The sequence below is a fragment of the Podarcis muralis genome, chromosome 16, assembly GCF_964188315.1.
Source record: "Podarcis muralis chromosome 16, rPodMur119.hap1.1, whole genome shotgun sequence".
Classification (NCBI taxonomy): domain Eukaryota; kingdom Metazoa; phylum Chordata; class Lepidosauria; order Squamata; family Lacertidae; genus Podarcis; species Podarcis muralis.
Window position 1 is genome coordinate 25,445,666 of NC_135670.1, and position 17,920 is coordinate 25,463,585.

Below are 17,920 nucleotides of genomic sequence, written 5' to 3' on the forward strand. Positions count from 1 at the left end.
ATAAAACTTATTGCAAACCTACTAGTGTAATTTGTTCATCACAATTGCTTTTCAAATAGGCCGTAAATTTGCTCCAGTCTTCTGAGAATCTCTAGTCCCGCAGGTTTCGAATCCTTCCTGTTAGTTTGTCTAATTCTGCATAGTCCATCAGTTTCATCCTCCATTCTTCTTTCGTCGGTAGTTCTTCTTGCTTCCATTTTTGTGCCAATAATATTCTTGCTGCCATCATTGCATATAAAAACAACTTACAATCCTTTCTATTTATATTTATTATATTATATCATCTATTTATATATCATTTATATTTCTATTTATATCATCTCCTACAATGCCAAGTAAAAATGCTTCTGGTTTCTTAATAAATGTATATTTCAACATCTTTTTCATCTCATTATATATCATTTCCCAGAAGTTTTTCACTTTTTTACATTCCCACCACATATGATAAAATGTTCCTTCTTTTTCCTTACACTTCCAACATTTAGGCTAGTAGCCATTGGTAGCCCATGAATTTGTCCAATCCTCAAAACCATCCAAATTGGTGGCCTCCTACGGAATCAAGATCCATAGCTGAAGTGTGTCCTGCAAGAGTTCTTATCCTACTCTCACTGTGGCCAACCAGATGCCCCAAAGGGGAACCAGCAAGCAGGGTCTCAGCACAAGAGCACTCTCCCCTTCTTGAGGCTCCCAGCAAATGGGATGCAGAAGCATTGCTGCCTCCAGCTATTGTGGCAGAGCACAGCTCTTCTGCTGTAGCAGCTTCACCTTGTTACCTGGGCCAGTAAATGTTCTTGGCTCCATCGAGCCAGTCAGCCTTGGCTCAAGATGGCAGCTGCTGCTGCCTCCTCCTCCTCCTCACCCTCCTTCCTTGGGTTTCATGCCCCAGGAATTAGCTGTGCCTTCCCAAGCAACTTCTGCAACCGTGCCCCTTTGCGATGGGGGTTTCTGCGCTACACTTTTCTTTCTGAAAGAAACATTTCCAGCAATCTCCTTGATTAGTTTTAATCCATGTATTGACTTCTTCTTAAATCCTCCTCTTTGCCTCTGTAGAGTTGCAGAAGCTGTTGTCTTCTAAACAACGCCAATTACTCTGCAAGGAGGGCATCTGTTGGCATCACAGCGACCCCATCTGGAAGAAACAAGCAAAAAAGAATCCTCTGAGAACCTCGCCCAGGACAGCTTTTATACTTCTGGCAAAAGGAAAAGAGAATCGTCCAGGCCACTAGGTCCCACTCTGCCCCCGCCCCTGCCAGCAAATTTATTCTCCATCAATTAATGAGAAAAGAAATTGCATTTGATAAATATTAGCCAGCGAGTGGGGGATTTTGGAATATGGTCGTGGGTGTGATGCAGGGGAAGTTGTTACCCTTTCCTTACTTTTGAGGAGGCAGTGTTGGTGAGTAGGGTGTGTGGAGGTATATTCTCCCTGCTGTCCTTCAACCATGACACACAACAGCGTTTCTGTTCTACTGCAATCCATCTTCTGCCAAAAACTACATTATTCATCTCACTGTCTGCTGTGGCAAAATTACTTAACTTGACCAATTTATGTCATTGATTAATGATGCAGGTGTATGGGTTAGGGCCCTCGAATGAGTTGGGATGAATTATTACTATTGTTGTTGTTGTTGTTGTTTTGCATTTTCTATTTTACATAAACATATGAATTAAATACATAAAGATATAATCCCTTTTGACTTCCCTTCACCCCATTGAGGATCTTAATGAAATGATTTCCCCCTCTGCATCTCTTTCATAACTCTATTTTTATAAATTCTTTGTCAACCCATAGTTCAAATTTTTACTACAAGTTTTCTGTCAATCCTACCAATGTACGTAATTGTTTACAATAGCTTTTCAAATAAATCATAAACTTCCCCCATTCTTTATTAAGGACCTCCTCTTCCTGATTTTTAATTCTTCCTGTAAGTTTTGCCATCTCGGCATAGTTCATCAATTTTGTCTGCCACTCTTCTTTGGGCAGAGTTTAACCAACTTTCCATTTCTGGGCTAACAGAATTTCTGGGATGAATTCTTGAGGCAGGGAATGGCAGCTCCCACCAACCATAAGCCAGTCCCTTTTCCATGAAAACACACATATACACGTATAACACCAGAAATCCCTCCCTACTTTCTCTCAATCTGATATCGAAGCAAAGATTTCTGGCCACCACAAATCTAACGTGAGTCAGTTAAGGTACCCACTTTTGCCACAAACACTAACAAAGCCATTCACATGGCTACAGAATCATAGGATTGTAGAATCAGAAGGATTCTCTGAGGTCTTCTAGTTCAACCCTGATCAAAGGATCAGCAGCGCAGGGTGCAACACACTCAATGTTGTTCATTGGAGGTGTTTAAACAGAGGTGGGATAGCCATCTGTCAGGGATTATTTAGCTGTGATTCCTGCACTGCAGGGGGTTGGACTAGATGACCACTTGGGGTCTACTATTTTATGAATCTAACACATAAAGCGTGCTGTCCTGAAGGGTCCTGTGACAGCTCCCCATCCGTACTTCAGAAGAAGAATACTGGAGAATCTGTTGGTTTACCCCTCCTAGCATAAAGAGCAGGGGGGCAGGAGCGGGCAGCAGACATGAATTCCAAACCAGCAAGTCACAGACAAAGCAGAAACATTTGATTTATTCCCAGCTCCTCAGCTAAAACCCTTTTTATTGCTTCATTATCAAGCTACCCACATTCTCCTTCGCTCGGAGAAAGTGTGATGGTGCAGCTGGAAGCAGCAGCTGCCTGAACCTAACAGAGGGGCGGGAGACGGGGGGGGGGGAGCTGGAAGAGGTGGAGGAGTGCTCAACTCCCTCCAGTGCTCCCAGACAGCTCAGTTCAGCCACCTCCCCTCCAACTCATGCCCCGATCATGATTGGGAGGCAGAAAGGCTGGTCTTTATGGGACCCCACAAGAGAGACTCCAGATGGAGGGGGCTAAAGGACACCCACCCAGCCAAGCACCCAGATGGCTGAGAGTGGGAGATTCCACATACTCTTCTTCACACACACACACACACCCCAAACAAAGATCATGCAATATTCTAAAGAAACCAGGTTCGGTATCTTTGCATGACCAGATCTTTCAGAAGGCAGCAGGGAGGCAGCCGCTGCTGCTATTATTTTGGAAAGGATGTAAGAATAGCCCTGCTGGATCACAGACCGAGCTCCTTTTATTCCATTCCGATTGCAGTGTTTACAGCTGGGAAACTAAGGCTGTGAATGTCTTGTCTGAGACTGCTTTAAGACGCTGAGGACTCTGGCTCAGAAGCACTAATGGAGCCACCACCTCTGTGACTTCAACAGAGCAGGTGGTGCCCCTTTAAAGGAAGAGACTCCTCTCACAGAAACAGGCGTTAGCTACCAAGATAGACCTGCAGCTCCTATTTGAGGCTCAGCCCGAGGATGACTGGTGCTGAAGCAACATGTGAGCTCTGCTTGTATGCTGGCTCCCCCACTGTGCCCTACAGGGAGCTCTCCAGGGTGCTGAAATGGAGCTACAGCTCTTATTTAAGGCTCAGTCTGTCATGCCTGGATGCAGAGGAGTGGTGAGAGGCATCAGCTGGGGAACCCCCATAGGAAGAAGGATCAGAGCCAGGGGATTGGTGGCGGGACAATGGTGAGTGGCCAGAGGGAGAAGAAGGGGAAGCCTGTGAGGATGAGGTGTCAGAAGCAGAAGAGGTAACAGGGTTTAGTGAGCAGTTCTAGGCTGAAGTGGAGGCTGGAGAAGACGGTGACCCAGAGGCAGTGTTGAGACAGACTGCTGAAGAATCCAAGGTGTCCCCTCCTGCTGCTGCGACCAATCCCCTTTCCCACTTGTCTCCTAGAACACACAGAGAAATGAAAAGAACAGAACAGAGATTGGTTGTGTGCAGACATAGTTTGGGGAAGACTCTGAAGAGGAGGATCCCTAGAGAGCGAAGGGAAGGCGGTGGCCTTCAGTCCTCGCAACTGCCTCGTTGAGCCAAGACCTACTGGGAAGAGTTACTGAGATCACTAGGCCTGCGCTGTTTTAGCTTCTTTGAATAAAGAGTTAACTTCATTGACACCGTGTTTTTTTATTGCTGGCCAACACTTGACTCCGGCTCCTGACACAGCCTGAGGATGACTGGTGCTGAAACAACATTTGAGCTCTGCGCTTATGAAGTCTTCAGCCTGAGCCCTGTGTGGAACTGTCCAGGGCACTGTTAAAGCCTTGCCTCAAAACAGAACAGCAGGTCTTGCTCAAACATTGTATCCCAAGAGCTCCTGACCTGACCGGAGCATGGCTGTGTGTGTGGCTGAGAGGGGAAATGAACCCAGGTCTCCCCACCCTAAACCCAACAATGCAGCCATGAGGAACAACAGCGTTGAGCCATTAATAGCCCTTTTGTAGCAACTGGGGAAGCACTTTGCTTCCTGGGCCTTTGGGTTTTCCAGGGCAGATGATGCTCCTGGCAGCATTGGCACAGATCAATGCTATCTCTGCAAATCCCACTTCTCTCTCCCCTCCCTCGCTTTCCTCCCCCCTCTTCTTCTTCTTCTTTTTTTTTTTTTTTTTTTTGTTCTTATTCCTCTCCTCCTTCCCCCAACCTCCTTTTGTTTTTTTTTTCTAATTCTCTTTCATCTTTGTTGCTGACAGAGGAAGAAATTCAGAGTGGCTCACAGTCTCAGCCTCTGGCTGTGCTGGTTAGATTTGCAGGGAAAGTACCATCGCCACCATTGACAAGGGAGGGGAGGGCAATTGAAAGCAGCATGGGAGGAAGGTCAAGGGTCAGGGCTGGGAAGATCTGCGAGAACCAAGATTGGATGGGCTTGTGTATCATCAGGATGACCTTCCCTGGAGCGACTCCCCTATGAGAAGAGGCTGCAACATTTGGGGCTTTTTAGTACAGAGAAAAGGCAAGTAAGAGGCAACACAATGGAAGTTTATAAAATGATACACAGCATGGAGAAAGAGGATAGGGATAAGTTTTTCTCCTTCTTTCATAACACCAGAATTTGGGGGGTATCCCAAACAGCTGAATGGCAGAGGAAAACAAAAGACTTCTTTGCGCAGCACCTGGTTGTATCCATAAAAGTGCATCTGACACCTTCATTTTCCAGCTTGCAGAGAATGCTGAAGAACCACCTCTTTACCCTGGCTTTTGACACTATTTTAGGACCCACCTTATTTTTGTGATTGCAAGTTATTTTACTGTTGTTAATATTGTGCTTTAATGTTGTAAACCACCCTGGGACCTTAAGGTGACGGGCAATCAATCAATCAATCAAAATAGAATGTGGGACTCATGGCCACAGGAGGCCGTGGCAACCATCAACCAGACTGGGGAAGCACAGAATAGAATCACAGAATTGTAGAGTTGGAAGGGGTCACAATGGTCCTCTAGTCCAATGCCCTGCAATGCAGGAATCATTCACCCAAATCCACAACCCAGAGATTAAGGGTCTCATGCTCTAATGACGGAGCTATCCCAGGCTTTAAAAGAAGGTCAGGCAAAGGAAAAGAAAGCTATCAACAGCTATAGGTAAATGGACCCCTGACCCTTAGGTCCAGTCGTGGCCATCTCTGGGGTTGCAGCGCTCATCTCACTTTATTGGCTGAGGGAGCCAGCGTACAGCTTCCGGGTCATGTGGCCAGCAGGACTAAGCCGCTTCTGGCGAACCAGAGCAGCGCACGGAAACGCTGTTTACCTTCCCACCAGAGTGGTACCTATTTATCTACTTGCACTTTGATGTGCTTTTGAACTGCTAGGTTGGCAGGAGCAGGGACTGAGCAACGGGAGCTCACCCCGTTGCGGGGATTCGAACCACTGACCTTCTGATCAGCAAGTCCTAGGCTCTGTGGTTTAACCCACAGCGCCACCCGCGTCCCTATCAACAGCCATAGCTACCACCTATTGTTCTACCCACCAAGGTTGGAGGCAGTAATGGTTTACCTGTGGCGCAGTGGATCAGTGGGTCTGGCTGTTAACCAGGCAGTTGGTGGTTTGAGCCCACCCAGAGACAGCCATGGGCAGAATTCTGGTATTGGGGGGGGGGTTGGAATAGATGACTCTTGGGGTCCCTTCCAACTCTACCGTTCTAGGCTTCTATGCTTCTAAATGCTAGCTGCTGGAAGCTGCTGGAGGGAATAGTGCTCTTGTGTGGGACTAGTATAGAACAGCACCCTGAACTACAGTCCTCCTCTACTGAGTACAGTGGTACCTTGGGTTACAGACACTTCAGGTTACAGACTCCACTAACCCAGAAATAGTACCTCGGGTTAAGAACTTTGCTTCAGAATGAGAACAGAAATCATGCTCCAGTGGCACAGCGGCAGCAGGAGGCCCCATTAGCTAAAGTGGTGCTTCAGGTTAAGAACAGTTTCAGGTTAAGAACGGACCTCCAGAACGAATTAAGTTCTTAACCCGAAGTACCACTGTACACACAGAGATCTGGTGGAGAGAGAGGTTATCACTGACACCCCTCACCAGATCAAGCAGGAGGGGGGATTTCTATCCCTATCAGGATGCTGGGCTGAGCAGAGAGGTTTAAGCCATCATGGCACAAGAAGACAGAATCAGCAACGGTCACGACAGGGGGGGTTGTTATTTAATATTTTTGCTGCAGCTGCAAAGGCATAGAAAATTTACTGGTGGTCCATAGCTGGTCTGCAGGCCAGCAACTAACCTTCCCAGGTTTATACTACACCCAAGGAGTCTCCATCTCTCTCCTTGTGTTTCCCTACAATGTAACATGCTGGAGATGTTTAGATGCCCCTGTTCCCATTCATCTCTTTTGTGCGCAGGGTTTATATATTTACAGCTTTAACTCTAGTACAACAACAATCTTCTCTATCTTTTTCTCCCTGGGATTATACTTGTCAGTCCATCTTTCACAGAAACCCATTCCCTCCCCTCCTCCCTCCCTGCCTCCCCGTCTTTCCTGACTGCCTGCAATACCAGCCATTGCAAATTTATGTGTTGGTAATAACGGAATATCACACCAAGCAAACAGAAAAGTGAAATTTCTCTCCATGGGGCTTTTGGGTTTTTTCCTCTGACTCACCTAGGTAGTGATGGATTGCCCAAAGCTATGGAGGGCTGGTCTAGGGCATTCCAGGCCTTTTTGCATGGGCATAGGGACACAGCCAAACAACAGTGTCATTATTGCTATATTATAATTATTAATTTGCTTGTTTGTTAATTTTGCACACTGCCCTTCATCCGAAGATCACAGCATAAAAATACAAAATGAGAACACAGGTCATGTGCACACCTCATTCCTCACATATTTATTTCTTTTGCAAAAAAAATGCACCTCTGGAAGCTGCAAACTAAAACAGAACCCATTTCTAGGGAGAGGGGGTTCTTTTTACTTTTGCATGGAGTGCAAATGGCAATGTCGCATTTTAATCCCTCCCCCAAACCACTTGTTTTCCCCGCGCACACACAAAGGAAAGGAAATTGTTGCAGGACCCATATAAAATAATAATAATAAGTAATAATAATTTTATTATTTACACTCCGCCCATCTGGGGTGGCTTGCAGCATATATAAAACATAAGAAAACATTAAACATTAAAAACTTCCCAGTACAGGGCTGCCTTCAGGTGTCTTCTAAAAGTCAGATAGTTGATTATTTCCTTGACATCAGACAGGAGGGTGTTCCACAGGGAGGGAGCCACTACCAAGAAGGCCCTCTGCCTGGTTCCCTGTAACCTCACTTCTCGCAGGGAGGGAACCACCAGAAGACCCTCAGAGGAGGACCTCAGTGTCCAAGGTTGAATGATGGGGGTGGAGGTGCTCCTTCAGGTATACTGGGCCCAAAACCACATGGAGATGTTGCAGTCAGAGAGTCACAGAACTGTAGAGTTGGAAGTGACCCAAAGGGGCATTTAGTCCAACCCCCTGCAATGCAAGAATCACAGCTAAGTTGCACAAGGCACAGGGAAATGCTTGGAGAAAACTTTCCTTCCTCTCCCATAACATAAGAACATGGGGACATCCAAAGAAGCTGAATATTGGGAGATTCAGGACAGCGGGGGTGGGGGGAGTTTACACACAGTGCGTAGTTAAGCTACAAAACTCCCTCCTACAGAAGGCAGTGACGGCCAAAGAGGATTTGACAAATCCATGGAGGAAAAGACCATCAATGGATGCTAACCACAATGGCTGTGCTCTGTTTTCATGGTCAGAGGCAGTAATTCTTCTGCATGCCAGTGGCTAGAAACTGCAGGAGGAGAGACAGTTCTTGTGCTCAGATCCTGCTTGCTGGTTTCCCATTGCAGCATCTGATAGGCCACTATGAGAACAGGATCAGTGCCGGATTTATGTATAAGTTAACATGCTATAGCTTAGGGCCCCACTCCCTTGGGGCCCCAAAAAAAATTAAAGGGGGGGGACTGGAAGTAAAAAGTAAAGGTAAAGGACCCCTGGCAGTTAAGTGCAGATGTGAATGACTCTGGGGTTGCGGCACTCATCTCGCTTTACTGGCCAAGGGAGCCGGCGTTTGTCCACAGACAGTTTTTCCAGGTCATGTGGCCAGCATGACTAAGCCGCTTCTGGCGAACCAGAGCAGCGCACGGAAACGTCGTTTACCTTCCCGCAAGAGCGGTACCTATTTATCTACTGGCACTTTGACGTGCTTTCAAACTGCTAGGTTGGCAGTTCAAAAATATAAGATACATATACATTCCAAAATATAAGCTAAATAAACAAATAAAACCTACATACAGGAACAGTGTTTTGTGTTGTGTAGGCTCCTATGATATGAGTAATGGGCCCTGCCTGCCAGCCTGCTCCCTAAAATATCACTGGTTTTCTCATTTCTATATATAGGGTGCCTACATTCTGCATGGACTGGTTGCATGGCAACATGCGCAAATGGCTTTAGATACCTATTAGGTCCATAAATTACCATATAGCATATATTCAACACACACAAAAAACAGTGACAATTTGTTGTTGACAAAGGACAGCTGGACATATAAAGGGCCCCATTACCTTCAGTCAGGAGCTCGTCCTACACTCGAGTAGGACCCTGGCAGAGACACATGCCCGACTGGCATGTTCTCTCCCTCCTGGTCGTTCATTTGGGAGCTTCAAAAGCTTTCTTCAGCCCAAACATCACAGCGACCTATGCCAACGGACACTGGCACACTTAGGGATCTGCAGAGTGTTCACAGTTTGCGTAACAGACCTCAGCAACTCAGCATTTTGGCTAATCTACTTTATTTATATATAAACACACACAGAGCACTGCAACATGGCTCCCTCTCTCTCTAGCATCAGAGAGCAAAGAAAAAAAGAACAAAGGACAATAGCCCCACTTCACGGAACACAGTAACACAAACATCCTGTCTCCGTCACTTCCCACTCTGTGGAGTCAAAACATACACCGTCATGTGATAGACAAAAACCCCATGACTGCACTCATGGAGCAGGAATTCTAACAGCTTAGGGCCTCATCAAACCTAAATCTGGCCCTGGCCATTGGCCTAATCCACCAGGGCTCTTCTAAGGCTCATCTACATCCCAGCTGTTCTGATCTGTCTGCAGTTGGAATCCTCAATAGAAAGGAGAAACAAAGCGAAAGCCACTTCTGTAAAAGTAATGGAATCCAGCACATCCTTAGCACTCATTTCCATGTTACCTTGTTCCGGGGGGGGGGGGGTGAGGAATCTGCATGCAACCCTAGGAAAATGCAGGCGTAATATGGTGAAAGCTGGGGTGGTAGACCAGCATGTGTCTTTCCTGCCATTTTCATGGGGAAATCATTGGGAGACCAAAGCAATGGGTCAGTGCGCCTGGCCGTTAACTAGATGGTTATTGGTTTGAGTCCACCTAGGGAGAACTGTGAGCAGTGTGATGGCCTGGGACTCAAACTTGGACTCGGAACCAGAGGAGTCTCAGTCCGCACCAGATCCTTTGCTTCAGGCAGCATCTGAACCTAGTCTAGGGCCTGGTTCTGAAGAGCCCCAGTCTGCACAGGTTCCCCTGCAACAAGCACTAGCTGGGCCATGATTAAATGGGCACAAGACATTGGTCATGACATTATGTTTGCTGACTGGGAACAGTTCTGGACCACTGGTATAAAGTTCACGGCATGTAATGCCTTAAGAGAGAATATTATGAAAATGATGTATAGGTGGTACATGACCCCAGTCAAGCTTGCAAAAATTTATCATTTGCCCAATAATAAATGCTGGAAATGTAAAGAGGCTGAAGGTACCTTTTATCACCTTTGGTGGACATGCCCGAAGATTAAGGCTTTCTGGGAAATGATCTATAATGAAATTAAGAAGGTTCTTAAATGCACCTTTCACAAGAAACCAGAAGCTTTTCTCCTTGGCATGGTAGGCCAATTGGTGTCAAGGAAAGATAGGATTTTCTTTATGTATGCTACAACAGCAGCAAGAGTTCTTTTAGCAAAGTATTGGAAGATACAAGAATTACCCATGCTGGAAGAATGGCAGACGAAGGTGATCGACTACATGGGATTGGCCGAGATGACTGGCAGAATCCGTGACCAGGGGAGAGAGACAGTGGAAGAAGAGTGGAAGAAGTTTAAAGATTATCTTAAGAATTGTTATAAAATTAATGAGTGTTAAAATGTCAAGGGTATTGAAAAAAACAGAATTACAGCTGTAAATGATTGGGTAAGAGAAGGAGGACAAAAGAAGCCAATAATATGTTAATTGAAGTGAGAGGTTGCTGAGAAAATCTTAAAATCTGGGATGCAGAAAAGGGAGGTATGGGGAAGTCGGTGAAACGAGGTTTAAGAAAAAGATGTTATGAAATTATACGTGTTTATATGTTTTTGTTTGTTTGTGTTTTGTGAATTGTTTTGTGTTTATTTTATGTTGGAAAATTAATAAAAATTTTATTATAATAATTAAAAAAAACAAGCACTAGCTTGGCCGAGTCAGGGGCCTAAGCCTGCCCTGGCTCCAGATGTGGGGATTACCTCGTTGCCTTCAGCTGGGCCATCACTTACAGCTGCTCCACTACTGGTTGGGTCAGGAGAGGCTGAGGCGGCCTCTGGGTCTAGTAACCCACCAACATCTCCCGAGCTGCAAAGACTCAGGTCTGAGAGAAGGAGAGACCTGAGTACTCGCAGGAGGAGTGCTCACCTTTGGGCAAGACAGAGAGGTGAGTCACTGGGGGGATCAGGACCGGCCGTTACCCCGACAAAGATAAAAGGCTGTCAGACCCCACCCCAGGTTACGGGAGCAACATTGCTGTTTGCCAGAACCTGCCTGAGACCCTGTGCCTGACCTTGATTGGTTTCCTGCCTCATGTCCTGCCTTGGCCCTGTCAGACTGACTCCTCACAGAACCCTTGGATTTGGGACCGGACCTGGACCGCGTTGCTCGGGTTACCCCCGGGCCCAGCACAGGCAGGATTCCTGCATTGCAGGGGGTTGAACTAGATGACCCCCAGGTCCCTTCCAACTCTACAATTCTGTGACTCCATGTGCAGGAAGGGTGGAAGAGCAGTGACATGTTCCAGTGATGTCTGTTTTTTGTGCTACAACACAATGTGAATGGAATTCAGAGCAACATGCTGGTATATCGGTCAAAAAGCCACTGTTTCATAACACAACCGGTACTTCAGTATAGAAGAGACATTAGAAAATAGATCAGAAGTGCTAGCAATGTAATCAAGAAAACTAATGCAATATTGCCTGTGTCTGAATGCACCCCTGGTGAGCATTATGCTCCAAAGATGGGGGGGGGGGAAGCCCCACACCATTGCTTGAAGGATGCAGATCATTTATGGTTATTTTCATTCATGAATCACTTCCTGGGAAGCAACTTGATGCAATTTCATGATGCAGTAATAACATATCTTAAACAATTGCATGGATAGAAACAATTACAACTGTTGCTTATAAACCATTTCAAATTCAATGCCTGCTGGGATAGAAAACCACCATTGGAAGGCTTGTTGGAAGAAGAAAGATGCTATGTTAGGATGTGCAAATTTTATGCAAATCTATACCCTGTTTTGTCCTCTCTCTTCTTTTGGTGGTGTGTAATTAGACCAGGGGTCAGCAACCCGCGGCTCCAGAGCCGCATGTGGCTCTTTTACACCTTTGCCGTGGCTCCAGGGCGGATACTAGTGAAGGGAGGAGGCGCATTGTGCGCCCCGACACTCCCCACTGTGGCGGGTGCTGTACTGGCTGTGACGTCGCATGGGGGTGCGGTGTGTGCGTTAGTCACGCACCGTCCCGACGTCACCTTCCCGGTTTTGCGGCTCCCAGGGTTTTTTTCTTCGGAAATGGGTCCAAGTGGCTCTTTTTGTCTTAAAGGTTGCAGACCCCTGAATTAGACATTCAAGCCCTAAACCACAAAGGGCTTTTGAAGATAAACACCGGGACTTTGATCTGTGTCCAGAAACTGACCAGGACCCAGTCTAAGTGCCAGCAAAATGTTCTGTTACTTAGTCAGCTATGCCGGATTATAAAATCATAGAATTATTGAATTGGAAGGGGCCCAAAGGTCATCTTGTCCAACCCCCTGCAATGCAGGAATCACAGTTAAAGAATCCTTGACAGATGACCATCCAATCTCTGCTTAAAAACCTTCAGTGAAGAAGAATCTGCCATCTTCCAAGGGGGTCCATTCCACTGTCAAACAGGTATTGCCACCAGAAAGTTCATCTTAACATTGAGTCACAATCTCCTTTCTTGTAACTTGAATCGATTCACATGGATCCTCCCCTCTGGAGCAGCATAAAACAAGCTCGCTCCATCTTCCATGTGACAACCCTTTAGATATTTGAAGATGGCTCTCGTTTTACTTCTCAGTCTTCTGTTCTCCAGGCTAAGCATACCTAAGTCCTTCAACCATTCCTCATCAGGCTCATCTCAGACTAGCTGTAGTTTCTGAACCATCTACAAGGGGGGCGGTCCTGCTCCACTGCAGTAAAAAGGTAAAGGTAAAGGGACCCCTGACCATTAGGTCCAGTCACAGACGACTCTGGGGTTACGGCGCTCATCTCGCTTTACTGGCCGAGGGAGCCAGCATACAGCTTCCAGGTCATGTGGCCAGCATGACTAAGCCGCTTCTGGTGAACCAGAGCAGCGCACGGAAACGCCTTTTACCTTCCCACCAGAGCGGTACCTATTTATCTACTTGCACTTTGACGTGCTTTTGAACTGCTAGGTTGGCAGGAGCAGGGACCGAGCAACGGTAGCTCACCCCATTGCAGGGATTCGAACCACCGACCTTCTGATCGGCAAGTCCTGGGTTCTGTGGGTACAGTCATCTAATCAGGCCCCTCCTTCTATCAGCTGGCAGTAACCATTGTTCTGGCTGCATCAGAGGGAGAGGAGCGGAGCAGGGCTGCTCCATCAGCTCATCGGAATGACTAGCAACTCTCAGCTCTGCTGATGCATTTCCCCTTTTTCTTCTAGCAATCCGTAAATTAGGCAGACTATCCACAAGCTCCAATGGGATCCTGGGCCTTGGGGGCATTCTGTACCTGAGAAAAACTGTCCTGCATGCATTTCCCGGTGTATAAGATCTGGTTTTATCCATCCTGTTTTCTTCCCCCGGGAGCCGAGCTAGGGGCTGGTTGAACGGCATGTGCTTGACAGGTTTATACACTCCGCGTGGGGCATCCTTGTCCCATTTCACTGTCTGGCTGGCACAGGAAGTGACAGGCCTTCGAGTAAAGAGAGTCAACAGCGTCTGCTGCCATTACTCTGCCCTGTCACTTCCTTCCCAGGAAGAAGAAGTGAAGGGTGACGTGCAGCGGGAAGCAATAGAGAGCATCATAGGATCATTGGAAGCTGCCTTATACAGTCAGGGCATTGATCCATCTAGCTCAGGGTTGCCTACACTGACTGGCAGCAGCTTCCCAAGGTTTCAGGCAAGGAGCCTCTCCCAACTCTGCCTGAAGATGCCTGGAACCTTCTGCATGCCATGTCAACTGTTCCTCATAAGGCTTAGTTTCCACACCCTTTATCATCTTGGTCATCCTCCTCTGCACATGTTCCAGGTTGTTAATATGCCTCTTAAATGTCCAGGTGTGGTCTGACCAAAGCAGAATAGTGTGGCACAATGACTTCCCTTGATCTGGACACTCTACTTCTATTGTCGCAGCCTAGAACAGCATTAATTTTTCTTCCACTGCTGCATCACACTGTTGACTTATGTTCAGCTTGTGGTCCACTAAGACCCCCTAGACCCTTTTTACATGTGCTACTCACAAGCCAGATGTCCCTGTCTTATACTTGTGCAGCTGGTTCTTCCTACCTAAGTGTAAAGTAAAGGTAAAGGGACCCCTGACCATTAGGTCCAGTTGTGGCCGACTCTGGGGTTGTGGAGCTCATCTCGCTTTATTGGCCGAGGGAGACAGCATACAGCTTCTGGGTCATGTGGCCAGCATGACTAAGCCACTTCTGGCGAACCAGAGCAGCACACGGAAATGCCGTTTACCTTCCCGCTGGAGTGGTACCGGAGTGGTACCTGCACTTTGATGTGCTTTCAAACTGCTATGTTGGCAGGAGCAGGGACCTAGCAACGGGAGCTCACCCTGTCGCAGGGATTTGAACCACTGACCTTCTGATAGGCAAGTCCTAGGCTCTGTGGTTTAACCCACAGTGCCACCTAACATTTGTCCCTATTGAAATGTACCGGTAATTGAAATTGAAATAAAATTGAAACTGAAATAACATTTGTCCCTATTGAAATGTAGAACCTAACATTTGTCCCTAATGAAATTCATTCTGTTGGTTCGGGACCAGTTCTCCAATCTGTTGTCATTTTGAATCCCGATTCTGTCTTCTGCAGCATTTGCTACCTCTTCCAGTTTGGTATCATCCCCAGATTTGATCAATTCCTTTGTCCAAGTCATTTATAAAGATGTTCAACAACAACAGGCTCAGGACAGAACCCTGCGGCATCCCCCTTGCTACTTTTCCCCAGGATGATGAGGAACTATTAGTGAGCACTCTTTGGGTTCATTCAGTCAACCAGCTACAAATTCACCTAACAGTTACCTCATCCAGCCCACGTTTTGCCAGTGTCTCTGCAAGAATATCACAGGAGACTTTGTCAAAAGCCTTATTGAAAGCAAGATAGGAACACAGGAAGTTACATACATACGTACGTACATACATAATTTTGTTTGTGTGCCACCTTTCCACAGTTCAAAACATGCTCAATGTGGCTTCCAACATGGAAAAAATACATGCCTACAACATAACAAATGCAGTCATAAACAATAAATAAAACATTTTAAAAATATACAACCAAGCTGAACAATTTCCACAACGAGATCTATGATAAAGATACAAAAAACCTGCAGCCACAACCCCTTCAGCAAAAAACCCCAAACAACACCCCGGCCCAAAGTTGCCTTTTACAGTGTCAGATGATCGATCCAGCTAGCTCAGTGTTGGTCCAATGAGCTCAGCTGGGCCTCCCACCTGTCAATTTGTTTGTTTGCTTATTTAATATATTTACATGGAGACCATCTTGGCTGTGAGTCCTGGAAGACCTGCTCCCTGCCTTGCAGGCCTTTTCCTCCTGGTCTGGGAGGGTCTGGCCATGACTGACTCCTGGCCATGACTAACAATTATTAAAATACATCACAACACCACAACACATTTAGAACCAGCAATTAGCAAAAACATGCAAAACAAGTACAAATACCTACTGGAAATGTAAAGAAAAAGAAGGTACCTTTTATCATATGTGGTGGTCATGCAAGGTAATAAAGGCTTTCTGGGAAATGATATATAATGAATTGAAAAAAATGTTTACAATAACCTTTGTAAAAAATAAAAAATAAAAAGAAGCCTTTCTATTAGGAATTATAGGTACCGATATTCCAAAGCAACAGAAAATACTCTTTATGTATGCGACAACAGCAGCACCCAGAGATAGAAAGAAGAAAGAGTCCCTGCCAGAGAGGAATGGCAAACTAAGCTGTTAGACCAATCTGAGATGGCAAAAGTGACTGGGAAACTCAGAAACCAAGAAGACAAGAAATTCAAGAAAGAATGGGGAAAGTTTGTAATTTATTTAGGAGACCACTGTAAGCAGATGGAAACATTAGCAGGATTTTAATCTCATTTGCAATGTAACAAATACTATGGACAATATGGATGGATACAAAACATAGATTATGAAATAATATGCAGTCGGAAAAGTTGACAGTAGGACCCATGGAGGGGATGAGGGGAAGTCTCAAGATTCAGAGGAATATCTTTTTGTATTTGTTTACAGATATGTATTCGGTATTTACATTTGTAAAATCAAATAACAAATTATTTTTTACATTTGTAAAATCAAATAACAAATTATTTTTTTAAAAAATAGAACCAGCAATTAAAATCCAGTTTGCCCAGACAGCAGCCCAGTCATCAACATCGCCTGCATTTTAGTTTCTAAATACCTGTCTGAACAGGAAAGTCTTAGCCTGCCGGTGGAAGGATTTCAAGGACGGAGCCCGTTTAGCCTCTCTTGGAAGGGAATTTCATTATCTGGAAACAGCCACAGAGAAGGCTTTCTCTCATGCCATGATGTTGATGGGACTGAGAGGAGGTGTTCTCCCAAGGATCTTGGGACAAGGATCTTGGACAGTTTGATATCGGAAGATGTGGTCTTTCAGGCCACCTGAGTCTGGTGTACCAATGAGCTGAACATCAGAACTTTTGTACCTCCATGTGCGGCACAGTGGAGTTAAAGTAGTGGGTTAGAACCTCCTTCGAGTGAAGAGCAAAACATTTGTACTGTTTGATTTCAATCTATTATTTGGAAATCATCTCCCTTGCAAAGGCAGCTCTTCTTTCTCCTCCCGAACGGTGCCCAAATTGTTCCTGATTACTCCAACATCTGTTGTTATTCTTAAGCACCCACCAAACAACAATGCTCCAATTTATTTTTATTTTTTAAAAAATATTTATTAAAGTTTAACAGATACAGAAAAGGAAAAAAACACACAATAAAAAGTTACAAAATTTCAAAAATAAATGAAAAAAGAAAAAGTACAATAAAAAAACACCAACAATACATCAGAACATTAAAAAAGAAAAAAGAAAAACATTTAAAAGGCAGAAACATTTAAAAAGAAAAAAAAGAAAAAAAAGATACCAGTATTTTCATATCCTTATCTTTCCTTTACTTATTTCCTTGACTTCCTCACACCTCCCTTTTTTAGTTGTTTCAGCAAGTTCAATTAGTTGTTTCAGCAAGTCCTTTCCCTCTTTCTCAAATTTAGCTCCATAATTTGTCTTAATGCAATTTAGCTTTGCATTTTACACCTTTACCCATTATCAATCTATACTTACTTAATTCTTTATGACATTTCTGCTAAAGCCATATAACTTCTTTCCAGCATCCTTCTAACATTCATTAATTTTACAGTATTTCTGTAAATATACTTTAAATTTTTTCCAGTCTTCTTCCACCGACTCTTCTCCCTGGTCTCGGATTCTGCCAGTCATTTCCGCCAACTCCATGTAGTCCATCAGCTTCATCTGCCATTCTTCCCTGGTGGGTAGATCTTGTGTCTTCCAGTACTTTGCAATAAGTATTCTTGCTGCTGTCATAGCAACAATGCTCCAATTTAAACTGGAAGCCTCTTTCCCACTTAGGTACCAACCACACACTGTTGTTGCTTTTTCCAGCCTATTTAGTGGAAAGGGTTGGAGCAGAGCATTAAAACTTAGGGATGCGTATAAATTGGGTTGGTACCAGATAAAAACAAGCACAGCCGGTTCTTGTTTGGGCCCTGACTCCAAAGCACCGTGCTAGTCTTATTGACACTCCTTTGGCTTCAGAAAAAGGCAGCCCAAATGAGCGAGGGGGTGGAGCGACTCCCGTATGAAGAACAGTTGCAGCATTTGGGGCTTTTTTTGTTTAGAGAAAAGGTGATGGAAGTTTGCAGAATGAGGCATGGCATGGAGAAAGTGGAGAGAGGAAAGGTTTTTCCCC